The 26880-nt window shown below is 43.5% G+C and overlaps 1 long non-coding RNA gene across 2 annotated transcripts in view; it reads left to right on the top strand.

Moving 5' to 3' along the window:
• Positions 1 to 545: 545 nt before the first annotated feature.
• Positions 546 to 26880, top strand: part of LOC148686677 (uncharacterized) — a 27420-nt gene continuing 1085 nt past the window's right edge. The window contains exons 1-10 of one of the 2 annotated variants that reach the window (XR_015948735.1): positions 546 to 667; positions 1448 to 1550; positions 4962 to 5064; positions 7771 to 7873; positions 10542 to 10644; positions 13304 to 13406; positions 16109 to 16211; positions 18913 to 19015; positions 21719 to 21821; positions 24524 to 24626. This is a non-coding gene — a long non-coding RNA (uncharacterized LOC148686677). Of the gene's footprint in view, positions 668 to 856; positions 1551 to 4961; positions 5065 to 7770; positions 7874 to 10541; positions 10645 to 13303; positions 13407 to 16108; positions 16212 to 18912; positions 19016 to 21718; positions 21822 to 24523; positions 24627 to 26880 lie in introns of those variants that run through there. The other variant, XR_015948734.1, reaches the window with a different exon arrangement.

Raw genomic sequence — 26880 nt, forward strand, 5'->3', positions numbered from 1 at the left:
TCCGCTTAGCCGGGCTTGCTCATCGCCACCCTTCTCCCCTCCCCTGCTCCTTCCATGCCCTGAAAGGTGCAAGGCACGTGACTCCACACCTGCAGCCCCAGCCCAGAACAGGGAGGCGGGGGGAGGAGCAATAACAAGGCACGTGACTCCACACCTGCAGCCCCAGCCCAGAACAGGGAGGCGGGGGGAGGAGCAATGACAAGGCACGTGCGCTCCACACGTGCTTTTCCCATCTCCCGCCCTTCTGCTCCTAGTTCTGTGTGGACGCTGAACTTTCCCAGCTCCAGTCTAGCTACGTTTACTAAGGCACCACCGCCCCCCATGTCCCCATGGAACTCATTGTCTGGTAAAGGGAAGCTCCGCTTAGCCAGGCTTGCTCATCGCCACCCTTCTCCCCTCCCCTGCTCCTTCCATGCCCTGCCAGCTGGCCCGCCCCAGAAAGGTGCAAGGCACGTGACTCCACACCTGCAGCCCCAGCCCAGAACAGGGAGGCGGGGGGGAGGAGCAAGGACAAGGCACGTGCGCTCCACACGTGCTTTTCCCATCTCCCGCCCTTCTGCTCCTAGTTCTGTGTGGACGCTGAACTTTCCCCACTTTTACAGCTCCAGTCTACCTGCGTTTACTAAGCCACCGCCGCCCCCCATGTCCCCATGGAACTCATTGTCTGGTAAAGGGAGAAAATGGAATATTTGGGGGGGCATGTTGGCTTCCCGTGTGCACCAAGGGCCCTGGGAGGGGGGGTTGTGGGGGGGGGGTTGTGAGAAGCCACCTTGCCTTGAGGGGAGCAGCATGATCATGGAGCAGTTTGTGGTTGTGTGAGGAAAGGTGCAGGGTTCAAGGCCCCGGCAGGGCTGGGAAGATTCTCCTGCCAGAAGTTCCTGGAGAGAAGCTGCCAACCTGTGTCAGGACAGCCTGTCTTGGTATAAGGCAGCTTCCCAACCCCAGGAAATTAAGGGGGCTCATCTTCCTGCAGTGGGAAGCAAAATGGTGTTTTGCAGGGCTGGACATGGTCCTCCGCTAAGGCCTTGGGGAAGCCAAATATAAGCTCAGCCAAATAGAATATGTTACAGGTAGGTAGCCGTGTTGGTCTGAGTCGAAGCAAAATAAAAAAAATCCTTCAGTAGCACCTTAAAGACCAACTAAGTTTATATTTTGGTATGAGCTTTCGTGTGCATGCACACTTCGTCAGATAATACTTTAGTCGTCAGCAGTGTCTGGGCAAAAATCGGCCAAAAAAGTCCTGGAAAATCCGGACATATGTAAGCCCACGTTGACAGTGTCATTTTTGCCTATTTCCCACAGAAATAGCTCAAAAATTGCATTTTAAGCTCAACAAATTTGGGCAAAACTAAACTTTTTTTAATGAACCCCTCAACAACTTTTCTGTTTGAAATATGGCAACCCTAATCTATATTATATTATGAGCTTATAAACTTGTCTTTCTCAGACTAGAGCTTTCCACATATTGGACTTCAACCACCACTTACCCTTCAGGGATGAAGGCAATTGGAGTTCAACACCAAGACAACGCCAAGTGGTGGAATGTGCCGGTAAGTGTGGTAGTTCTGTCAGCTTTTGATTTTAAGAAATCTGGTTCTTGACTGTGGTCAGTGGTGGGGTCTGAACAGTAGTGTTCTGAATGATAGACCCTCGTTGACTCTAGTGTGAGTTTAGCTGATAACAAACCCTTGGTACTTAGAGATACAGTGAGCTTAGCTTGGTACAGGAGCTGCACAAGTCGATAGAGCCATAGTAAAGCACCTTTAAGAGCTGGTGATTTCTATGAGATAGAGATAGTCATGGACGCAGAACCCTCTCTGAATAGTTCATAACTCTCTCTCCCTCTCCCCCCCCCCTCTCACACACATATCACAAACACAAACACACACACCCCACACACACATATCACAAACACACAAATTTCAGAGAGAATCTATATATTAAATATTCTTCACTGGAGTCCTGCAACATTTAGAGAGCACCAGGTTGGGGAAGAATCCTGTAAGCGTGACAGTGTTACAACCCCTGTCAAATTGCTGTGCCAATATCAGTCTTGCGTCCCTCAGCTCAGCAGACTTCTTTTTTTAAAAAAACCAAAACCCTCTTAAGTCTGATCTCCTCAAAATGGCTCTGTATTTTACAAAATAAAATAATCCTAGTTGCATTTTAAGAATGGTTGAAAATCTGTAGATATAGGACGATGGCAGGATTTCAAATGTGCAGCAGCCACTGCATCACAGCTACTGCTCCATTCAGTTCAGGGCAGGGGTGTGTGGGTGTGTGTACACACGCGCGCACACAGACGCACACGCACGCACACACACAAATAAGGGTCTAACACCATGTTTGCACCACAGTGCATGGAATAGGGAAAATAAAATTTGGGGAGATGAAGCAACCATATGAAATATATCTAAGTGTATTCTTTATATCCCGAATTAGTGCATGGACTGGATTCCAAAAAGATACCTTATATTTTATGGAATATCTCCTTCTATATTGGGTCTCCTTCTATATTGAAAGACCATATATATCTATCTGTTTACTAGAAACTGTGTCATACACATCTTCAAAACTTTTTATCACACTTATAGGCACAGGTCAACTCCGTGTCCAGGGCAGCTGTTTATCAGCTCCATCTGGTACGCAGGCTGAGTCCCTACCTGCCCACTGACTGTTTCTCCAGAGTGGTGCATGCTCTAGTTATCTCTCGCTTGGACTACTGCAATGCGCTCTACGTGGGGCTACCTTTGAAGGTGACCCGGAAACTACAACTAATCCAGAATGCGGCAGCTAGACTGGTGACTGGGAGCGGCCGCCGAGATCACATAACACCGGTCCTAAAAGACCTACATTGGCTCCCAGTACGTTTCCGAGCACAATTCAAAGTGTTGGTGTTGACCTTTAAAGCCCTAAACGGCCTCGGTCCGGTATAGCTGAAGGAGCGTCTCCACCCCCATCGTTCTGCCCGGACACTGAGGTCCAGCTCCGAGGGCCTTCTGGCGGTTCCCTCATTACGAGAAGCCAAGTTACAGGGAACCAGGCAGAGGGCCTTCTCGGTAGTGGCACCCACCCTGTGGAATGCCCTCCCACTAGAGGTCAAAGAGAACAATTACCAGACCGTTAGAAGGCATCTCAAGGCAGCCCTGTTTAGGGAAGCTTTTAATGTTTGATGGAGTTCTGTATTTTAGAATTTCTGTTTTTTTTGGAAGCCGCCCAGAGTGGCTGGGGGAACCCGGCCAGATGGGCGGGGTATAAATAATAAATTATTATTATTATTATTATTACTTACCTCTCAAAGCACATCCACTGTGAATGTTCAGCAAAATCTGTATGTTCAGCAAATATCTGTTTTAACAAGAAGTCCCTTCTACTTAGTCCTATTTATTGAAATTAAAATCTATAGATGACTCACTAGTGTCAACTGACTAACATTTGATAGGAGATTAAGACATTCAATTGGCTCTGTGTAATTAGGAAAGCATGGAGGACATTTTTCCCCTAAAGCCTATTATTTTCTTCATTTGCCTTTGGAGGGTGCATTTTACTGGTTTGCACTATGCAGGAACAGTGGTGAAAAAAGTATGTGTGTTGCCTACAAATCTTTGAGGAAGATAACACTTTCCCTCCATTCTACTGAGTATTGGATATTGTGTCTGCATCCATTAATGCCAAACAAGCAAAGATCCCCAGGTCACAACATACCGGTACATTGGGGGGCTACAACCATACATTCGCCACCAGTCAAGTCATAAGGGGTGCAAGCAAACTCACTCCACCTCACCCAAAGCCTCATTTAATTCATGTTGTAATGAAAGCCAAGAATAATATCAGATTTAACCCTTTTTTTTGGGGGGGGGGAGTATTAAGGTTTTCTTAAGGTGAGACCTGGGGACCTGGTGCCCTCCAGGTGTTTCTGGATTACAATTCGCATCATCCCTGACCTTTGGCCAAGCTGGCTGGGGCAGATGTCTGTACAGCCATATGGGTAATCACTCACTCATGGCATATGGACTGGAAGAGGTTTTATTCTGTGTTTTATATATAACTAATATTTTCAGTTTTATTTCTAAACACTTTCATCTGTCCAAAAACAAACAAACAAGCAAGCAAACAGACAGACAAACAAACACTCCAAACTAGATAACAAATGGCTGACCTCCTTACTGGTTAAAACATTGAGAGGGTCATTTTGCTGTTCTTTCAAAAGGAAGGTTCACTATAGTTTGGTCCTTGTGGTCATTTTATACGTAGCTCCAGGTCAGATTTCATGCTTTATTGTCAATCTATATTAGGGTTAGGGACCCAGGTGGCGCTGTGGGTCAAACCACAGAGTGTAGGGCTTGCTGATCGGAAGGTCGGCGGTTCGAATCCCCGCGGCGGGGTGAGCTCCCCTTGCTCGGTCCCAGCTCCTGCCCACCTAGCAGTTCGAAAGCACATCAAAAGTGCAAGTAGATAAATAGGGACCGCTCCGGCGGGAAGGTAAACGGCGTTTCCGTGCGCTGCTCTGGTTCGCGAGAAGCAGCTTTGTCATGCTGGCCACATGACCCGGAAGCTGTCTGCGGACAAACGCCCGCTCCCTCGGCCTATAGAGCGAGATGAGCGCCGCAACCCCAGAGTCGGACACGACTGGACCTGATGGTCAGGGGCCCCTTTACCTTTATAATAGGTTGTCAAAGGTCTGGAACTTCCTGGACATATCTAGAATACTTTAGTCGTCAGCAGTGTCTGGGCAAAAATCGGCCAAAAAAGTCCTGGAAAATCCGGACATATGTAAGCCCACGTTGACAGTGTCATTTTTGCCTATTTCCCATAGAAATAGCTCAAAAATTGCATTTTAAGCTCAACAAATTTGGGCAAAACTAAACTTTTTTTAGTGAACCCCTCAACAACTTTTCTGTTTGAAATATGGCAACCCTAATCTATATTATATTATGAGCTTATAAACTCGTCTTTCTCAGACTAGAGCTTTCCACATATTGGACTTCAACCACCACTTACCCTTCAGGGATGAAGGCAATTGGAGTTCAACACCAAGACAACGCCAAGTGGTGGAATGTGCCGGTAAGTGTGGTAGTTCTGTCAGCTTTTGGTTTTAAGAAATCTGGTTCTTGACTGTGGTCAGTGGTGGGGTCTGAACAGTAGTGTTCTGAATGATAGACCCTCGTTGACTCTAGTGTGAGTTTAGCTGATAACAAACCCTTGGTACTTAGAGATACAGTGAGCTTAGCTTGGTACAGGAGCTGCACAAGTCGATAGAGCCATAGTAAAGCACCTTTAAGAGCTGGTGATTTCTATGAGATAGAGATAGTCATGGACGCAGAACCCTCTCTGAATAGTTCATAACTCTCTCTCCCTCTCCCCCCCCCTCTCACACACATATCACAAACACAAACACACACACCCCACACACACATATCACAAACACACAAATTTCAGAGAGAATCTATATATTAAATATTCTTCACTGGAGTCCTGCAACATTTAGAGAGCACCAGGTTGGGGAAGAATCCTGTAAGCGTGACAGTGTTACAACCCCTGTCAAATTGCTGTGCCAATATCAGTCTTGCGTCCCTCAGCTCAGCAGACTTCTTTTTTTAAAAAAACCAAAACCCTCTTAAGTCTGATCTCCTCAAAATGGCTCTGTATTTTACAAAATAAAATAATCCTAGTTGCATTTTAAGAATGGTTGAAAATCTGTAGATATAGGACGATGGCAGGATTTCAAATGTGCAGCAGCCACTGCATCACAGCTACTGCTCCATTCAGTTCAGGGCAGGGGTGTGTGGGTGTGTGTACACACGAGCGCACACACACGCACACGCACAAACACACACAAATAAGGGTCTAACACCATGTTTGCACCACAGTGCATGGAATAGGGAAAATAAAATTTGGGGAGATGAAGCAACCATATAAAATATATCTAAGTGTATTCTTTATATCCCGAATTAGTGCATGGACTGGATTCCAAAAAGATACCTTATATTTTATGGAATATCTCCTTCTATATTGGGTCTCCTTCTATATTGAAAGACCATATATATCTATCTGTTTACTAGAAACTGTGTCATACACATCTTCAAAACTTTTTATCACACTTACCTCTCAAAGCACATCCACTGTGAATGTTCAGCAAAATCTGTATGTTCAGCAAATATCTGTTTTAACAAGAAGTCCCTTCTACTTAGTCCTATTTATTGAAATTAAAATCTATAGATGACTCACTAGTGTCAACTGACTAACATTTGATAGGAGATTAAGACATTCAATTGGCTCTGTGTAATTAGGAAAGCATGGAGGACATTTTTCCCCTAAAGCCTATTATTTTCTTCATTTGCCTTTGGAGGGTGCATTTTACTGGTTTGCACTATGCAGGAACAGTGGTGAAAAAAGTATGTGTGTTGCCTACAAATCTTTGAGGAAGATAACACTTTCCCTCCATTCTACTGAGTATTGGATATTGTGTCTGCATCCATTAATGCCAAACAAGCAAAGATCCCCAGGTCACAACATACCGGTACATTGGGGGGCTACAACCATACATTCGCCACCAGTCAAGTCATAAGGGGTGCAAGCAAACTCACTCCACCTCACCCAAAGCCTCATTTAATTCATGTTGTAATGAAAGCCAAGAATAATATCAGATTTAACCTTTTTTGGGGGGGGGAGTATTAAGGTTTTCTTAAGGTGAGACCTGGGGACCTGGTGCCCTCCAGGTGTTTCTGGATTACAATTCGCATCATCCCTGACCTTTGGCCAAGCTGGCTGGGGCAGATGTCTGTACAGCCATATGGGTAATCACTCACTCATGGCATATGGACTGGAAGAGGTTTTATTCTGTGTTTTATATATAACTAATATTTTCAGTTTTATTTCTAAACACTTTCATCTGTCCAAAAACAAACAAGCAAGCAAGCAAACAGACAGACAAACAAACACTCCAAACTAGATAACAAATGGCTGACCTTCTTACTGGTTAAAACATTGAGAGGGTCATTTTGCTGTTCTTTCAAAAGGAAGGTTCACTATAGTTTGGTCCTTGTGGTCATTTTATACGTAGCTCCAGGTCAGATTTCATGCTTTATTGTCAATCTATATTAGGGTTAGGGACCCAGGTGGCGCTGTGGGTCAAACCACAGAGTGTAGGGCTTGCTGATCAGAAGGTTGGCGGTTCGAATCCCCGCGGCGGGGTGAGCTCCCCTTGCTCGGTCCCAGCTCCTGCCCACCTAGCAGTTCGAAAGCACATCAAAAGTGCAAGTAGATAAATAGGGACCGCTCCGGCGGGAAGGTAAACGGCGTTTCCGTGCGCTGCTCTGGTTCGCGAGAAGCAGCTTTGTCATGCTGGCCACATGACCCGGAAGCTGCCTGCGGACAAACGCCCGCTCCCTCGGCCTATAGAGCGAGATGAGCGCCGCAACCCCAGAGTCGGACACGACTGGACCTGATGGTCAGGGGCCCCTTTACCTTTATAATAGGTTGTCAAAGGTCTGGAACTTCCTGGACATATCTAGAATACTTTAGTCGTCAGCAGTGTCTGGGCAAAAATCGGCCAAAAAAGTCCTGGAAAATCCGGACATATGTAAGCCCACGTTGACAGTGTCATTTTTGCCTATTTCCCATAGAAATAGCTCAAAAATTGCATTTTAAGCTCAACAAATTTGGGCAAAACTAAACTTTTTTTAGTGAACCCCTCAACAACTTTTCTGTTTGAAATATGGCAACCCTAATCTATATTATATTATGAGCTTATAAACTTGTCTTTCTCAGACTAGAGCTTTCCACATATTGGACTTCAACCACCACTTACCCTTCAGGGATGAAGGCAATTGGAGTTCAACACCAAGACAACGCCAAGTGGTGGAATGTGCCGGTAAGTGTGGTAGTTCTGTCAGCTTTTGGTTTTAAGAAATCTGGTTCTTGACTGTGGTCAGTGGTGGGGTCTGAACAGTAGTGTTCTGAATGATAGACCCTCGTTGACTCTAGTGTGAGTTTAGCTGATAACAAACCCTTGGTACTTAGAGATACAGTGAGCTTAGCTTGGTACAGGAGCTGCACAAGTCGATAGAGCCATAGTAAAGCACCTTTAAGAGCTGGTGATTTCTATGAGATAGAGATAGTCATGGACGCAGAACCCTCTCTGAATAGTTCATAACTCTCTCTCCCTCTCCCCCCCCCTCTCACACACATATCACAAACACACAAATTTCAGAGAGAATCTATATATTAAATATTCTTCACTGGAGTCCTGCAACATTTAGAGAGCACCAGGTTGGGGAAGAATCCTGTAAGCGTGACAGTGTTACAACCCCTGTCAAATTGCTGTGCCAATATCAGTCTTGCGTCCCTCAGCTCAGCAGACTTCTTTTTTTAAAAAAACCAAAACCCTCTTAAGTCTGATCTCCTCAAAATGGCTCTGTATTTTACAAAATAAAATAATCCTAGTTGCATTTTAAGAATGGTTGAAAATCTGTAGATATAGGACGATGGCAGGATTTCAAATGTGCAGCAGCCACTGCATCACAGCTACTGCTCCATTCAGTTCAGGGCAGGGGTGTGTGGGTGTGTGTACACACGCGCGCACACAGACGCACACGCACGCACACACACAAATAAGGGTCTAACACCATGTTTGCACCACAGTGCATGGAATAGGGAAAATAAAATTTGGGGAGATGAAGCAACCATATAAAATATATCTAAGTGTATTCTTTATATCCCGAATTAGTGCATGGACTGGATTCCAAAAAGATACCTTATATTTTATGGAATATCTCCTTCTATATTGGGTCTCCTTCTATATTGAAAGACCATATATATCTATCTGTTTACTAGAAACTGTGTCATACACATCTTCAAAACTTTTTATCACACTTACCTCTCAAAGCACATCCACTGTGAATGTTCAGCAAAATCTGTATGTTCAGCAAATATCTGTTTTAACAAGAAGTCCCTTCTACTTAGTCCTATTTATTGAAATTAAAATCTATAGATGACTCACTAGTGTCAACTGACTAACATTTGATAGGAGATTAAGACATTCAATTGGCTCTGTGTAATTAGGAAAGCATGGAGGACATTTTCCCCCTAAAGCCTATTATTTTCTTCATTTGCCTTTGGAGGGTGCATTTTACTGGTTTGCACTATGCAGGAACAGTGGTGAAAAAAGTATGTGTGTTGCCTACAAATCTTTGAGGAAGATAACACTTTCCCTCCATTCTACTGAGTATTGGATATTGTGTCTGCATCCATTAATGCCAAACAAGCAAAGATCCCCAGGTCACAACATACCGGTACATTGGGGGGCTACAACCATACATTCGCCACCAGTCAAGTCATAAGGGGTGCAAGCAAACTCACTCCACCTCACCCAAAGCCTCATTTAATTCATGTTGTAATGAAAGCCAAGAATAATATCAGATTTAACCTTTTTTGGGGGGGAGTATTAAGGTTTTCTTAAGGTGAGACCTGGGGACCTGGTGCCCTCCAGGTGTTTCTGGATTACAATTCGCATCATCCCTGACCTTTGGCCAAGCTGGCTGGGGCAGATGTCTGTACAGCCATATGGGTAATCACTCACTCATGGCATATGGACTGGAAGAGGTTTTATTCTGTGTTTTATATATAACTAATATTTTCAGTTTTATTTCTAAACACTTTCATCTGTCCAAAAACAAACAAGCAAGCAAGCAAACAGACAGACAAACAAACACTCCAAACTAGATAACAAATGGCTGACCTTCTTACTGGTTAAAACATTGAGAGGGTCATTTTGCTGTTCTTTCAAAAGGAAGGTTCACTATAGTTTGGTCCTTGTGGTCATTTTATACGTAGCTCCAGGTCAGATTTCATGCTTTATTGTCAATCTATATTAGGGTTAGGGACCCAGGTGGCGCTGTGGGTCAAACCACAGAGTGTAGGGCTTGCTGATCAGAAGGTCGGCGGTTCGAATCCCCGCGGCGGGGTGAGCTCCCCTTGCTCGGTCCCAGCTCCTGCCCACCTAGCAGTTCGAAAGCACATCAAAAGTGCAAGTAGATAAATAGGGACCGCTCCGGCGGGAAGGTAAACGGCGTTTCCGTGCGCTGCTCTGGTTCGCGAGAAGCAGCTTTGTCATGCTGGCCACATGACCCGGAAGCTGCCTGCGGACAAACGCCCGCTCCCTCGGCCTATAGAGCGAGATGAGCGCCGCAACCCCAGAGTCGGACACGACTGGACCTGATGGTCAGGGGCCCCTTTACCTTTATAATAGGTTGTCAAAGGTCTGGAACTTCCTGGACATATCTAGAATACTTTAGTCGTCAGCAGTGTCTGGGCAAAAATCGGCCAAAAAAGTCCTGGAAAATCCGGACATATGTAAGCCCACGTTGACAGTGTCATTTTTGCCTATTTCCCATAGAAATAGCTCAAAAATTGCATTTTAAGCTCAACAAATTTGGGCAAAACTAAACTTTTTTTAGTGAACCCCTCAACAACTTTTCTGTTTGAAATATGGCAACCCTAATCTATATTATATTATGAGCTTATAAGCTTGTCTTTCTCAGACTAGAGCTTTCCACATATTGGACTTCAACCACCACTTACCCTTCAGGGATGAAGGCAATTGGAGTTCAACACCAAGACAACGCCAAGTGGTGGAATGTGCCGGTAAGTGTGGTAGTTCTGTCAGCTTTTGGTTTTAAGAAATCTGGTTCTTGACTGTGGTCAGTGGTGGGGTCTGAACAGTAGTGTTCTGAATGATAGACCCTCGTTGACTCTAGTGTGAGTTTAGCTGATAACAAACCCTTGGTACTTAGAGATACAGTGAGCTTAGCTTGGTACAGGAGCTGCACAAGTCGATAGAGCCATAGTAAAGCACCTTTAAGAGCTGGTGATTTCTATGAGATAGAGATAGTCATGGACGCAGAACCCTCTCTGAATAGTTCATAACTCTCTCTCCCTCTCCCCCCCCCCTCTCACACACATATCACAAACACACAAATTTCAGAGAGAATCTATATATTAAATATTCTTCACTGGAGTCCTGCAACATTTAGAGAGCACCAGGTTGGGGAAGAATCCTGTAAGCGTGACAGTGTTACAACCCCTGTCAAATTGCTGTGCCAATATCAGTCTTGCGTCCCTCAGCTCAGCAGACTTCTTTTTTTAAAAAAACCAAAACCCTCTTAAGTCTGATCTCCTCAAAATGGCTCTGTATTTTACAAAATAAAATAATCCTAGTTGCATTTTAAGAATGGTTGAAAATCTGTAGATATAGGACGATGGCAGGATTTCAAATGTGCAGCAGCCACTGCATCACAGCTACTGCTCCATTCAGTTCAGGGCAGGGGTGTGTGTACACACACACGCGCACACACGCACACGCACAAACACACACAAATAAGGGTCTAACACCATGTTTGCACCACAGTGCATGGAATAGGGAAAATAAAATTTGGGGAGATGAAGCAACCATATGAAATATATCTAAGTGTATTCTTTATATCCCGAATTAGTGCATGGACTGGATTCCAAAAAGACACCTTATATTTTATGGAATATCTCCTTCTATATTGGGTCTCCTTCTATATTGAAAGACCATATATATCTATCTGTTTACTAGAAACTGTGTCATACACATCTTCAAAACTTTTTATCACACTTACCTCTCAAAGCACATCCACTGTGAATGTTCAGCAAAATCTGTATGTTCAGCAAATATCTGTTTTAACAAGAAGTCCCTTCTACTTAGTCCTATTTATTGAAATTAAAATCTATAGATGACTCACTAGTGTCAACTGACTAACATTTGATAGGAGATTAAGACATTCAATTGGCTCTGTGTAATTAGGAAAGCATGGAGGACATTTTTCCCCTAAAGCCTATTATTTTCTTCATTTGCCTTTGGAGGGTGCATTTTACTGGTTTGCACTATGCAGGAACAGTGGTGAAAAAAGTATGTGTGTTGCCTACAAATCTTTGAGGAAGATAACACTTTCCCTCCATTCTACTGAGTATTGGATATTGTGTCTGCATCCATTAATGCCAAACAAGCAAAGATCCCCAGGTCACAACATACATTGGGGGGCTACAACCATACATTCGCCACCAGTCAAGTCATAAGGGGTGCAAGCAAACTCACTCCACCTCACCCAAAGCCTCATTTAATTCATGTTGTAATGAAAGCCAAGAATAATATCAGATTTAACCTTTTTTTGGGGGGGGGGAGTATTAAGGTTTTCTTAAGGTGAGACCTGGGGACCAGGTGCCCTCCAGGTGTTTCTGGATTACAATTCGCATCATCCCTGACCTTTGGCCAAGCTGGCTGGGGCAGATGTCTGTACAGCCATATGGGTAATCACTCACTCATGGCATATGGACTGGAAGAGGTTTTATTCTGTGTTTTATATATAACTAATATTTTCAGTTTTATTTCTAAACACTTTCATCTGTCCAAAAACAAACAAGCAAGCAAGCAAACAGACAGACAAACAAACACTCCAAACTAGATAACAAATGGCTGACCTTCTTACTGGTTAAAACATTGAGAGGGTCATTTTGCTGTTCTTTCAAAAGGAAGGTTCACTATAGTTTGGTCCTTGTGGTCATTTTATACGTAGCTCCAGGTCAGATTTCATGCTTTATTGTCAATCTATATTAGGGTTAGGGACCCAGGTGGCGCTGTGGGTCAAACCACAGAGTGTAGGGCTTGCTGATCGGAAGGTCGGCGGTTCGAATCCCCGCGGCGGGGTGAGCTCCCCTTGCTCGGTCCCAGCTCCTGCCCACCTAGCAGTTCGAAAGCACATCAAAAGTGCAAGTAGATAAATAGGGACCGCTCCGGCGGGAAGGTAAACGGCGTTTCCGTGCGCTGCTCTGGTTCGCGAGAAGCAGCTTTGTCATGCTGGCCACATGACCCGGAAGCTGTCTGCGGACAAACGCCCGCTCCCTCGGCCTATAGAGCGAGATGAGCGCCGCAACCCCAGAGTCGGACACGACTGGACCTGATGGTCAGGGGCCCCTTTACCTTTATAATAGGTTGTCAAAGGTCTGGAACTTCCTGGACATATCTAGAATACTTTAGTCGTCAGCAGTGTCTGGGCAAAAATCGGCCAAAAAAGTCCTGGAAAATCCGGACATATGTAAGCCCACGTTGACAGTGTCATTTTTGCCTATTTCCCATAGAAACAGCTCAAAAATTGCATTTTAAGCTCAACAAATTTGGGCAAAACTAAACTTTTTTTAGTGAACCCCTCAACAACTTTTCTGTTTGAAATATGGCAACCCTAATCTATATTATATTATGAGCTTATAAACTCGTCTTTCTCAGACTAGAGCTTTCCACATATTGGACTTCAACCACCACTTACCCTTCAGGGATGAAGGCAATTGGAGTTCAACACCAAGACAACGCCAAGTGGTGGAATGTGCCGGTAAGTGTGGTAGTTCTGTCAGCTTTTGATTTTAAGAAATCTGGTTCTTGACTGTGGTCAGTGGTGGGGTCTGAACAGTAGTGTTCTGAATGATAGACCCTCGTTGACTCTAGTGTGAGTTTAGCTGATAACAAACCCTTGGTACTTAGAGATACAGTGAGCTTAGCTTGGTACAGGAGCTGCACAAGTCGATAGAGCCATAGTAAAGCACCTTTAAGAGCTGGTGATTTCTATGAGATAGAGATAGTCATGGACGCAGAACCCTCTCTGAATAGTTCATAACTCTCTCTCCCTCTCCCCCCCCCTCTCACACACATATCACAAACACAAACACACACACACCACACACACACATCACAAACACACAAATTTCAGAGAGAATCTATATATTAAATATTCTTCACTGGAGTCCTGCAACATTTAGAGAGCATCAGGTTGGGGAAGAATCCTGTAAGCGTGACAGTGTTACAACCCCTGTCAAATTGCTGTGCCAATATCAGTCTTGCGTCCCTCAGCTCAGCAGACTTCTTTTTTAAAAAAAACCAAAACCCTCTTAAGTCTGATCTCCTCAAAATGGCTCTGTATTTTACAAAATAAAATAATCCTAGTTGCATTTTAAGAATGGTTGAAAATCTGTAGATATAGGACGATGGCAGGATTTCAAATGTGCAGCAGCCACTGCATCACAGCTACTGCTCCATTCAGTTCAGGGCAGGGGTGTGTGGGTGTGTGTACACACGAGCGCACACAGACGCACACGCACGCACACACACAAATAAGGGTCTAACACCATGTTTGCACCACAGTGCATGGAATAGGGAAAATAAAATTTGGGGAGATGAAGCAACCATATAAAATATATCTAAGTGTATTCTTTATATCCCGAATTAGTGCATGGACTGGATTCCAAAAAGATACCTTATATTTTATGGAATATCTCCTTCTATATTGGGTCTCCTTCTATATTGAAAGACCATATATATCTATCTGTTTACTAGAAACTGTGTCATACACATCTTCAAAACTTTTTATCACACTTACCTCTCAAAGCACATCCACTGTGAATGTTCAGCAAAATCTGTATGTTCAGCAAATATCTGTTTTAACAAGAAGTCCCTTCTACTTAGTCCTATTTATTGAAATTAAAATCTATAGATGACTCACTAGTGTCAACTGACTAACATTTGATAGGAGATTAAGACATTCAATTGGCTCTGTGTAATTAGGAAAGCATGGAGGACATTTTTCCCCTAAAGCCTATTATTTTCTTCATTTGCCTTTGGAGGGTGCATTTTACTGGTTTGCACTATGCAGGAACAGTGGTGAAAAAAGTATGTGTGTTGCCTACAAATCTTTGAGGAAGATAACACTTTCCCTCCATTCTACTGAGTATTGGATATTGTGTCTGCATCCATTAATGCCAAACAAGCAAAGATCCCCAGGTCACAACATACATTGGGGGGCTACAACCATACATTCGCCACCAGTCAAGTCATAAGGGGTGCAAGCAAACTCACTCCACCTCACCCAAAGCCTCATTTAATTCATGTTGTAATGAAAGCCAAGAATAATATCAGATTTAACCTTTTTTTGGGGGGGGGGAGTATTAAGGTTTTCTTAAGGTGAGACCTGGGGACCAGGTGCCCTCCAGGTGTTTCTGGATTACAATTCGCATCATCCCTGACCTTTGGCCAAGCTGGCTGGGGCAGATGTCTGTACAGCCATATGGGTAATCACTCACTCATGGCATATGGACTGGAAGAGGTTTTATTCTGTGTTTTATATATAACTAATATTTTCAGTTTTATTTCTAAACACTTTCATCTGTCCAAAAACAAACAAGCAAGCAAGCAAACAGACAGACAAACAAACACTCCAAACTAGATAACAAATGGCTGACCTTCTTACTGGTTAAAACATTGAGAGGGTCATTTTGCTGTTCTTTCAAAAGGAAGGTTCACTATAGTTTGGTCCTTGTGGTCATTTTATACGTAGCTCCAGGTCAGATTTCATGCTTTATTGTCAATCTATATTAGGGTTAGGGACCCAGGTGGCGCTGTGGGTCAAACCACAGAGTGTAGGGCTTGCTGATCGGAAGGTCGGCGGTTCGAATCCCCGCGGCGGGGTGAGCTCCCCTTGCTCGGTCCCAGCTCCTGCCCACCTAGCAGTTCGAAAGCACATCAAAAGTGCAAGTAGATAAATAGGGACCGCTCCGGCGGGAAGGTAAACGGCGTTTCCGTGCGCTGCTCTGGTTCGCGAGAAGCAGCTTTGTCATGCTGGCCACATGACCCGGAAGCTGTCTGCGGACAAACGCCCGCTCCCTCGGCCTATAGAGCGAGATGAGCGCCGCAACCCCAGAGTCGGACACGACTGGACCTGATGGTCAGGGGCCCCTTTACCTTTATAATAGGTTGTCAAAGGTCTGGAACTTCCTGGACATATCTAGAATACTTTAGTCGTCAGCAGTGTCTGGGCAAAAATCGGCCAAAAAAGTCCTGGAAAATCCGGACATATGTAAGCCCACGTTGACAGTGTCATTTTTGCCTATTTCCCATAGAAACAGCTCAAAAATTGCATTTTAAGCTCAACAAATTTGGGCAAAACTAAACTTTTTTTAGTGAACCCCTCAACAACTTTTCTGTTTGAAATATGGCAACCCTAATCTATATTATATTATGAGCTTATAAACTCGTCTTTCTCAGACTAGAGCTTTCCACATATTGGACTTCAACCACCACTTACCCTTCAGGGATGAAGGCAATTGGAGTTCAACACCAAGACAACGCCAAGTGGTGGAATGTGCCGGTAAGTGTGGTAGTTCTGTCAGCTTTTGATTTTAAGAAATCTGGTTCTTGACTGTGGTCAGTGGTGGGGTCTGAACAGTAGTGTTCTGAATGATAGACCCTCGTTGACTCTAGTGTGAGTTTAGCTGATAACAAACCCTTGGTACTTAGAGATACAGTGAGCTTAGCTTGGTACAGGAGCTGCACAAGTCGATAGAGCCATAGTAAAGCACCTTTAAGAGCTGGTGATTTCTATGAGATAGAGATAGTCATGGACGCAGAACCCTCTCTGAATAGTTCATAACTCTCTCTCCCTCTCCCCCCCCCTCTCACACACATATCACAAACACAAACACACACACACCACACACACACATCACAAACACACAAATTTCAGAGAGAATCTATATATTAAATATTCTTCACTGGAGTCCTGCAACATTTAGAGAGCATCAGGTTGGGGAAGAATCCTGTAAGCGTGACAGTGTTACAACCCCTGTCAAATTGCTGTGCCAATATCAGTCTTGCGTCCCTCAGCTCAGCAGACTTCTTTTTTAAAAAAAACCAAAACCCTCTTAAGTCTGATCTCCTCAAAATGGCTCTGTATTTTACAAAATAAAATAATCCTAGTTGCATTTTAAGAATGGTTGAAAATCTGTAGATATAGGACGATGGCAGGATTTCAAATGTGCAGCAGCCACTGCATCACAGCTACTGCTCCATTCAGTTCAGGGCAGGGGTGTGTGGGTGTGTGTACACACGAGCGCACACAGACGCACACGCACGCACACACACAAATAAGGGTCTAACACCATGTTTGCACCACAGTGCATGGAATAGGGAAAATAAAATTTGGGGAGATGAAGCAACCATATAAAATATATCTAAGTGTATTCTTTATATCCCGAATTAGTGCATGGACTGGATTCCAAAAAGATACCTTATATTTTATGGAATATCTCCTTCTATATTGGGTCTCCTTCTATATTGAAAGACCATATATATCTATCTGTTTACTAGAAACTGTGTCATACACATCTTCAAAACTTTTTATCACACTTACCTCTCAAAGCACATCCACTGTGAATGTTCAGCAAAATCTGTATGTTCAGCAAATATCTGTTTTAACAAGAAGTCCCTTCTACTTAGTCCTATTTATTGAAATTAAAATCTATAGATGACTCACTAGTGTCAACTGACTAACATTTGATAGGAGATTAAGACATTCAATTGGCTCTGTGTAATTAGGAAAGCATGGAGGACATTTTTCCCCTAAAGCCTATTATTTTCTTCATTTGCCTTTGGAGGGTGCATTTTACTGGTTTGCACTATGCAGGAACAGTGGTGAAAAAAGTATGTGTGTTGCCTACAAATCTTTGAGGAAGATAACACTTTCCCTCCATTCTACTGAGTATTGGATATTGTGTCTGCATCCATTAATGCCAAACAAGCAAAGATCCCCAGGTCACAACATACATTGGGGGGCTACAACCATACATTCGCCACCAGTCAAGTCATAAGGGGTGCAAGCAAACTCACTCCACCTCACCCAAAGCCTCATTTAATTCATGTTGTAATGAAAGCCAAGAATAATATCAGATTTAACCTTTTTTTGGGGGGGGGAGTATTAAGGTTTTCTTAAGGTGAGACCTGGGGACCAGGTGCCCTCCAGGTGTTTCTGGATTACAATTCGCATCATCCCTGACCTTTGGCCAAGCTGGCTGGGGCAGATGTCTGTACAGCCATATGGGTAATCACTCACTCATGGCATATGGACTGGAAGAGGTTTTATTCTGTGTTTTATATATAACTAATATTTTCAGTTTTATTTCTAAACACTTTCATCTGTCCAAAAACAAACAAGCAAGCAAGCAAACAGACAGACAAACAAACACTCCAAACTAGATAACAAATGGCTGACCTTCTTACTGGTTAAAACATTGAGAGGGTCATTTTGCTGTTCTTTCAAAAGGAAGGTTCACTATAGTTTGGTCCTTGTGGTCATTTTATACGTAGCTCCAGGTCAGATTTCATGCTTTATTGTCAATCTATATTAGGGTTAGGGACCCAGGTGGCGCTGTGGGTCAAACCACAGAGTGTAGGGCTTGCTGATCGGAAGGTCGGCGGTTCGAATCCCCGCGGCGGGGTGAGCTCCCCTTGCTCGGTCCCAGCTCCTGCCCACCTAGCAGTTCGAAAGCACATCAAAAGTGCAAGTAGATAAATAGGGACCGCTCCGGCGGGAAGGTAAACGGCGTTTCCGTGCGCTGCTCTGGTTCGCGAGAAGCAGCTTTGTCATGCTGGCCACATGACCCGGAAGCTGTCTGCGGACAAACGCCCGCTCCCTCGGCCTATAGAGCGAGATGAGCGCCGCAACCCCAGAGTCGGACACGACTGGACCTGATGGTCAGGGGCCCCTTTACCTTTATAATAGGTTGTCAAAGGTCTGGAACTTCCTGGACATATCTAGAATACTTTAGTCGTCAGCAGTGTCTGGGCAAAAATCGGCCAAAAAAGTCCTGGAAAATCCGGACATATGTAAGCCCACGTTGACAGTGTCATTTTTGCCTATTTCCCATAGAAACAGCTCAAAAATTGCATTTTAAGCTCAACAAATTTGGGCAAAACTAAACTTTTTTTAGTGAACCCCTCAACAACTTTTCTGTTTGAAATATGGCAACCCTAATCTATATTATATTATGAGCTTATAAACTCGTCTTTCTCAGACTAGAGCTTTCCACATATTGGACTTCAACCACCACTTACCCTTCAGGGATGAAGGCAATTGGAGTTCAACACCAAGACAACGCCAAGTGGTGGAATGTGCCGGTAAGTGTGGTAGTTCTGTCAGCTTTTGATTTTAAGAAATCTGGTTCTTGACTGTGGTCAGTGGTGGGGTCTGAACAGTAGTGTTCTGAATGATAGACCCTCGTTGACTCTAGTGTGAGTTTAGCTGATAACAAACCCTTGGTACTTAGAGATACAGTGAGCTTAGCTTGGTACAGGAGCTGCACAAGTCGATAGAGCCATAGTAAAGCACCTTTAAGAGCTGGTGATTTCTATGAGATAGAGATAGTCATGGACGCAGAACCCTCTCTGAATAGTTCATAACTCTCTCTCCCTCTCCCCCCCCCCTCTCACACACATATCACAAACACAAACACACACACACCACACACACACATCACAAACACACAAATTTCAGAGAGAATCTATATATTAAATATTCTTCACTGGAGTCCTGCAACATTTAGAGAGCATCAGGTTGGGGAAGAATCCTGTAAGCGTGACAGTGTTACAACCCCTGTCAAATTGCTGTGCCAATATCAGTCTTGCGTCCCTCAGCTCAGCAGACTTCTTTTTTAAAAAAAACCAAAACCCTCTTAAGTCTGATCTCCTCAAAATGGCTCTGTATTTTACAAAATAAAATAATCCTAGTTGCATTTTAAGAATGGTTGAAAATCTGTAGATATAGGACGATGGCAGGATTTCAAATGTGCAGCAGCCACTGCATCACAGCTACTGCTCCATTCAGTTCAGGGCAGGGGTGTGTGGGTGTGTGTACACACGAGCGCACACAGACGCACACGCACGCACACACACAAATAAGGGTCTAACACCATGTTTGCACCACAGTGCATGGAATAGGGAAAATAAAATTTGGGGAGATGAAGCAACCATATAAAATATATCTAAGTGTATTCTTTATATCCCGAATTAGTGCATGGACTGGATTCCAAAAAGATACCTTATATTTTATGGAATATCTCCTTCTATATTGGGTCTCCTTCTATATTGAAAGACCATATATATCTATCTGTTTACTAGAAACTGTGTCATACACATCTTCAAAACTTTTTATCACACTTACCTCTCAAAGCACATCCACTGTGAATGTTCAGCAAAATCTGTATGTTCAGCAAATATCTGTTTTAACAAGAAGTCCCTTCTACTTAGTCCTATTTATTGAAATTAAAATCTATAGATGACTCACTAGTGTCAACTGACTAACATTTGATAGGAGATTAAGACATTCAATTGGCTCTGTGTAATTAGGAAAGCATGGAGGACATTTTTCCCCTAAAGCCTATTATTTTCTTCATTTGCCTTTGGAGGGTGCATTTTACTGGTTTGCACTATGCAGGAACAGTGGTGAAAAAAGTATGTGTGTTGCCTACAAATCTTTGAGGAAGATAACACTTTCCCTCCATTCTACTGAGTATTGGATATTGTGTCTGCATCCATTAATGCCAAACAAGCAAAGATCCCCAGGTCACAACATACATTGGGGGGCTACAACCATACATTCGCCACCAGTCAAGTCATAAGGGGTGCAAGCAAACTCACTCCACCTCACCCAAAGCCTCATTTAATTCATGTTGTAATGAAAGCCAAGAATAATATCAGATTTAACCTTTTTTTGGGGGGGGGGAGTATTAAGGTTTTCTTAAGGTGAGACCTGGGGACCAGGTGCCCTCCAGGTGTTTCTGGATTACAATTCGCATCATCCCTGACCTTTGGCCAAGCTGGCTGGGGCAGATGTCTGTACAGCCATATGGGTAATCACTCACTCATGGCATATGGACTGGAAGAGGTTTTATTCTGTGTTTTATATATAACTAATATTTTCAGTTTTATTTCTAAACACTTTCATCTGTCCAAAAACAAACAAGCAAGCAAGCAAACAGACAGACAAACAAACACTCCAAACTAGATAACAAATGGCTGACCTTCTTACTGGTTAAAACATTGAGAGGGTCATTTTGCTGTTCTTTCAAAAGGAAGGTTCACTATAGTTTGGTCCTTGTGGTCATTTTATACGTAGCTCCAGGTCAGATTTCATGCTTTATTGTCAATCTATATTAGGGTTAGGGACCCAGGTGGCGCTGTGGGTCAAACCACAGAGTGTAGGGCTTGCTGATCGGAAGGTCGGCGGTTCGAATCCCCGCGGCGGGGTGAGCTCCCCTTGCTCGGTCCCAGCTCCTGCCCACCTAGCAGTTCGAAAGCACATCAAAAGTGCAAGTAGATAAATAGGGACCGCTCCGGCGGGAAGGTAAACGGCGTTTCCGTGCGCTGCTCTGGTTCGCGAGAAGCAGCTTTGTCATGCTGGCCACATGACCCGGAAGCTGTCTGCGGACAAACGCCCGCTCCCTCGGCCTATAGAGCGAGATGAGCGCCGCAACCCCAGAGTCGGACACGACTGGACCTGATGGTCAGGGGCCCCTTTACCTTTATAATAGGTTGTCAAAGGTCTGGAACTTCCTGGACATATCTAGAATACTTTAGTCGTCAGCAGTGTCTGGGCAAAAATCGGCCAAAAAAGTCCTGGAAAATCCGGACATATGTAAGCCCACGTTGACAGTGTCATTTTTGCCTATTTCCCATAGAAACAGCTCAAAAATTGCATTTTAAGCTCAACAAATTTGGGCAAAACTAAACTTTTTTTAGTGAACCCCTCAACAACTTTTCTGTTTGAAATATGGCAACCCTAATCTATATTATATTATGAGCTTATAAACTCGTCTTTCTCAGACTAGAGCTTTCCACATATTGGACTTCAACCACCACTTACCCTTCAGGGATGAAGGCAATTGGAGTTCAACACCAAGACAACGCCAAGTGGTGGAATGTGCCGGTAAGTGTGGTAGTTCTGTCAGCTTTTGATTTTAAGAAATCTGGTTCTTGACTGTGGTCAGTGGTGGGGTCTGAACAGTAGTGTTCTGAATGATAGACCCTCGTTGACTCTAGTGTGAGTTTAGCTGATAACAAACCCTTGGTACTTAGAGATACAGTGAGCTTAGCTTGGTACAGGAGCTGCACAAGTCGATAGAGCCATAGTAAAGCACCTTTAAGAGCTGGTGATTTCTATGAGATAGAGATAGTCATGGACGCAGAACCCTCTCTGAATAGTTCATAACTCTCTCTCCCTCTCCCCCCCCCTCTCACACACATATCACAAACACAAACACACACACACCACACACACACATCACAAACACACAAATTTCAGAGAGAATCTATATATTAAATATTCTTCACTGGAGTCCTGCAACATTTAGAGAGCATCAGGTTGGGGAAGAATCCTGTAAGCGTGACAGTGTTACAACCCCTGTCAAATTGCTGTGCCAATATCAGTCTTGCGTCCCTCAGCTCAGCAGACTTCTTTTTTAAAAAAAACCAAAACCCTCTTAAGTCTGATCTCCTCAAAATGGCTCTGTATTTTACAAAATAAAATAATCCTAGTTGCATTTTAAGAATGGTTGAAAATCTGTAGATATAGGACGATGGCAGGATTTCAAATGTGCAGCAGCCACTGCATCACAGCTACTGCTCCATTCAGTTCAGGGCAGGGGTGTGTGGGTGTGTGTACACACGAGCGCACACAGACGCACACGCACGCACACACACAAATAAGGGTCTAACACCATGTTTGCACCACAGTGCATGGAATAGGGAAAATAAAATTTGGGGAGATGAAGCAACCATATAAAATATATCTAAGTGTATTCTTTATATCCCGAATTAGTGCATGGACTGGATTCCAAAAAGATACCTTATATTTTATGGAATATCTCCTTCTATATTGGGTCTCCTTCTATATTGAAAGACCATATATATCTATCTGTTTACTAGAAACTGTGTCATACACATCTTCAAAACTTTTTATCACACTTACCTCTCAAAGCACATCCACTGTGAATGTTCAGCAAAATCTGTATGTTCAGCAAATATCTGTTTTAACAAGAAGTCCCTTCTACTTAGTCCTATTTATTGAAATTAAAATCTATAGATGACTCACTAGTGTCAACTGACTAACATTTGATAGGAGATTAAGACATTCAATTGGCTCTGTGTAATTAGGAAAGCATGGAGGACATTTTTCCCCTAAAGCCTATTATTTTCTTCATTTGCCTTTGGAGGGTGCATTTTACTGGTTTGCACTATGCAGGAACAGTGGTGAAAAAAGTATGTGTGTTGCCTACAAATCTTTGAGGAAGATAACACTTTCCCTCCATTCTACTGAGTATTGGATATTGTGTCTGCATCCATTAATGCCAAACAAGCAAAGATCCCCAGGTCACAACATACATTGGGGGGCTACAACCATACATTCGCCACCAGTCAAGTCATAAGGGGTGCAAGCAAACTCACTCCACCTCACCCAAAGCCTCATTTAATTCATGTTGTAATGAAAGCCAAGAATAATATCAGATTTAACCTTTTTTTGGGGGGGGGGAGTATTAAGGTTTTCTTAAGGTGAGACCTGGGGACCAGGTGCCCTCCAGGTGTTTCTGGATTACAATTCGCATCATCCCTGACCTTTGGCCAAGCTGGCTGGGGCAGATGTCTGTACAGCCATATGGGTAATCACTCACTCATGGCATATGGACTGGAAGAGGTTTTATTCTGTGTTTTATATATAACTAATATTTTCAGTTTTATTTCTAAACACTTTCATCTGTCCAAAAACAAACAAGCAAGCAAGCAAACAGACAGACAAACAAACACTCCAAACTAGATAACAAATGGCTGACCTTCTTACTGGTTAAAACATTGAGAGGGTCATTTTGCTGTTCTTTCAAAAGGAAGGTTCACTATAGTTTGGTCCTTGTGGTCATTTTATACGTAGCTCCAGGTCAGATTTCATGCTTTATTGTCAATCTATATTAGGGTTAGGGACCCAGGTGGCGCTGTGGGTCAAACCACAGAGTGTAGGGCTTGCTGATCGGAAGGTCGGCGGTTCGAATCCCCGCGGCGGGGTGAGCTCCCCTTGCTCGGTCCCAGCTCCTGCCCACCTAGCAGTTCGAAAGCACATCAAAAGTGCAAGTAGATAAATAGGGACCGCTCCGGCGGGAAGGTAAACGGCGTTTCCGTGCGCTGCTCTGGTTCGCGAGAAGCAGCTTTGTCATGCTGGCCACATGACCCGGAAGCTGTCTGCGGACAAACGCCCGCTCCCTCGGCCTATAGAGCGAGATGAGCGCCGCAACCCCAGAGTCGGACACGACTGGACCTGATGGTCAGGGGCCCCTTTACCTTTATAATAGGTTGTCAAAGGTCTGGAACTTCCTGGACATATCTAGAATACTTTAGTCGTCAGCAGTGTCTGGGCAAAAATCGGCCAAAAAAGTCCTGGAAAATCCGGACATATGTAAGCCCACGTTGACAGTGTCATTTTTGCCTATTTCCCATAGAAACAGCTCAAAAATTGCATTTTAAGCTCAACAAATTTGGGCAAAACTAAACTTTTTTTAGTGAACCCCTCAACAACTTTTCTGTTTGAAATATGGCAACCCTAATCTATATTATATTATGAGCTTATAAACTCGTCTTTCTCAGACTAGAGCTTTCCACATATTGGACTTCAACCACCACTTACCCTTCAGGGATGAAGGCAATTGGAGTTCAACACCAAGACAACGCCAAGTGGTGGAATGTGCCGGTAAGTGTGGTAGTTCTGTCAGCTTTTGATTTTAAGAAATCTGGTTCTTGACTGTGGTCAGTGGTGGGGTCTGAACAGTAGTGTTCTGAATGATAGACCCTCGTTGACTCTAGTGTGAGTTTAGCTGATAACAAACCCTTGGTACTTAGAGATACAGTGAGCTTAGCTTGGTACAGGAGCTGCACAAGTCGATAGAGCCATAGTAAAGCACCTTTAAGAGCTGGTGATTTCTATGAGATAGAGATAGTCATGGACGCAGAACCCTCTCTGAATAGTTCATAACTCTCTCTCCCTCTCCCCCCCCCTCTCACACACATATCACAAACACAAACACACACACACCACACACACACATCACAAACACACAAATTTCAGAGAGAATCTATATATTAAATATTCTTCACTGGAGTCCTGCAACATTTAGAGAGCATCAGGTTGGGGAAGAATCCTGTAAGCGTGACAGTGTTACAACCCCTGTCAAATTGCTGTGCCAATATCAGTCTTGCGTCCCTCAGCTCAGCAGACTTCTTTTTTAAAAAAAACCAAAACCCTCTTAAGTCTGATCTCCTCAAAATGGCTCTGTATTTTACAAAATAAAATAATCCTAGTTGCATTTTAAGAATGGTTGAAAATCTGTAGATATAGGACGATGGCAGGATTTCAAATGTGCAGCAGCCACTGCATCACAGCTACTGCTCCATTCAGTTCAGGGCAGGGGTGTGTGGGTGTGTGTACACACGAGCGCACACAGACGCACACGCACGCACACACACAAATAAGGGTCTAACACCATGTTTGCACCACAGTGCATGGAATAGGGAAAATAAAATTTGGGGAGATGAAGCAACCATATAAAATATATCTAAGTGTATTCTTTATATCCCGAATTAGTGCATGGACTGGATTCCAAAAAGATACCTTATATTTTATGGAATATCTCCTTCTATATTGGGTCTCCTTCTATATTGAAAGACCATATATATCTATCTGTTTACTAGAAACTGTGTCATACACATCTTCAAAACTTTTTATCACACTTACCTCTCAAAGCACATCCACTGTGAATGTTCAGCAAAATCTGTATGTTCAGCAAATATCTGTTTTAACAAGAAGTCCCTTCTACTTAGTCCTATTTATTGAAATTAAAATCTATAGATGACTCACTAGTGTCAACTGACTAACATTTGATAGGAGATTAAGACATTCAATTGGCTCTGTGTAATTAGGAAAGCATGGAGGACATTTTTCCCCTAAAGCCTATTATTTTCTTCATTTGCCTTTGGAGGGTGCATTTTACTGGTTTGCACTATGCAGGAACAGTGGTGAAAAAAGTATGTGTGTTGCCTACAAATCTTTGAGGAAGATAACACTTTCCCTCCATTCTACTGAGTATTGGATATTGTGTCTGCATCCATTAATGCCAAACAAGCAAAGATCCCCAGGTCACAACATACATTGGGGGGCTACAACCATACATTCGCCACCAGTCAAGTCATAAGGGGTGCAAGCAAACTCACTCCACCTCACCCAAAGCCTCATTTAATTCATGTTGTAATGAAAGCCAAGAATAATATCAGATTTAACCTTTTTTTGGGGGGGGGGAGTATTAAGGTTTTCTTAAGGTGAGACCTGGGGACCAGGTGCCCTCCAGGTGTTTCTGGATTACAATTCGCATCATCCCTGACCTTTGGCCAAGCTGGCTGGGGCAGATGTCTGTACAGCCATATGGGTAATCACTCACTCATGGCATATGGACTGGAAGAGGTTTTATTCTGTGTTTTATATATAACTAATATTTTCAGTTTTATTTCTAAACACTTTCATCTGTCCAAAAACAAACAAGCAAGCAAGCAAACAGACAGACAAACAAACACTCCAAACTAGATAACAAATGGCTGACCTTCTTACTGGTTAAAACATTGAGAGGGTCATTTTGCTGTTCTTTCAAAAGGAAGGTTCACTATAGTTTGGTCCTTGTGGTCATTTTATACGTAGCTCCAGGTCAGATTTCATGCTTTATTGTCAATCTATATTAGGGTTAGGGACCCAGGTGGCGCTGTGGGTCAAACCACAGAGTGTAGGGCTTGCTGATCGGAAGGTCGGCGGTTCGAATCCCCGCGGCGGGGTGAGCTCCCCTTGCTCGGTCCCAGCTCCTGCCCACCTAGCAGTTCGAAAGCACATCAAAAGTGCAAGTAGATAAATAGGGACCGCTCCGGCGGGAAGGTAAACGGCGTTTCCGTGCGCTGCTCTGGTT

Source organism: Zootoca vivipara, chromosome Z2 (assembly GCF_965207765.1).
Source record: "Zootoca vivipara chromosome Z2, rZooViv2.hap1.1, whole genome shotgun sequence".
NCBI classification, from domain to species: domain Eukaryota; kingdom Metazoa; phylum Chordata; class Lepidosauria; order Squamata; family Lacertidae; genus Zootoca; species Zootoca vivipara.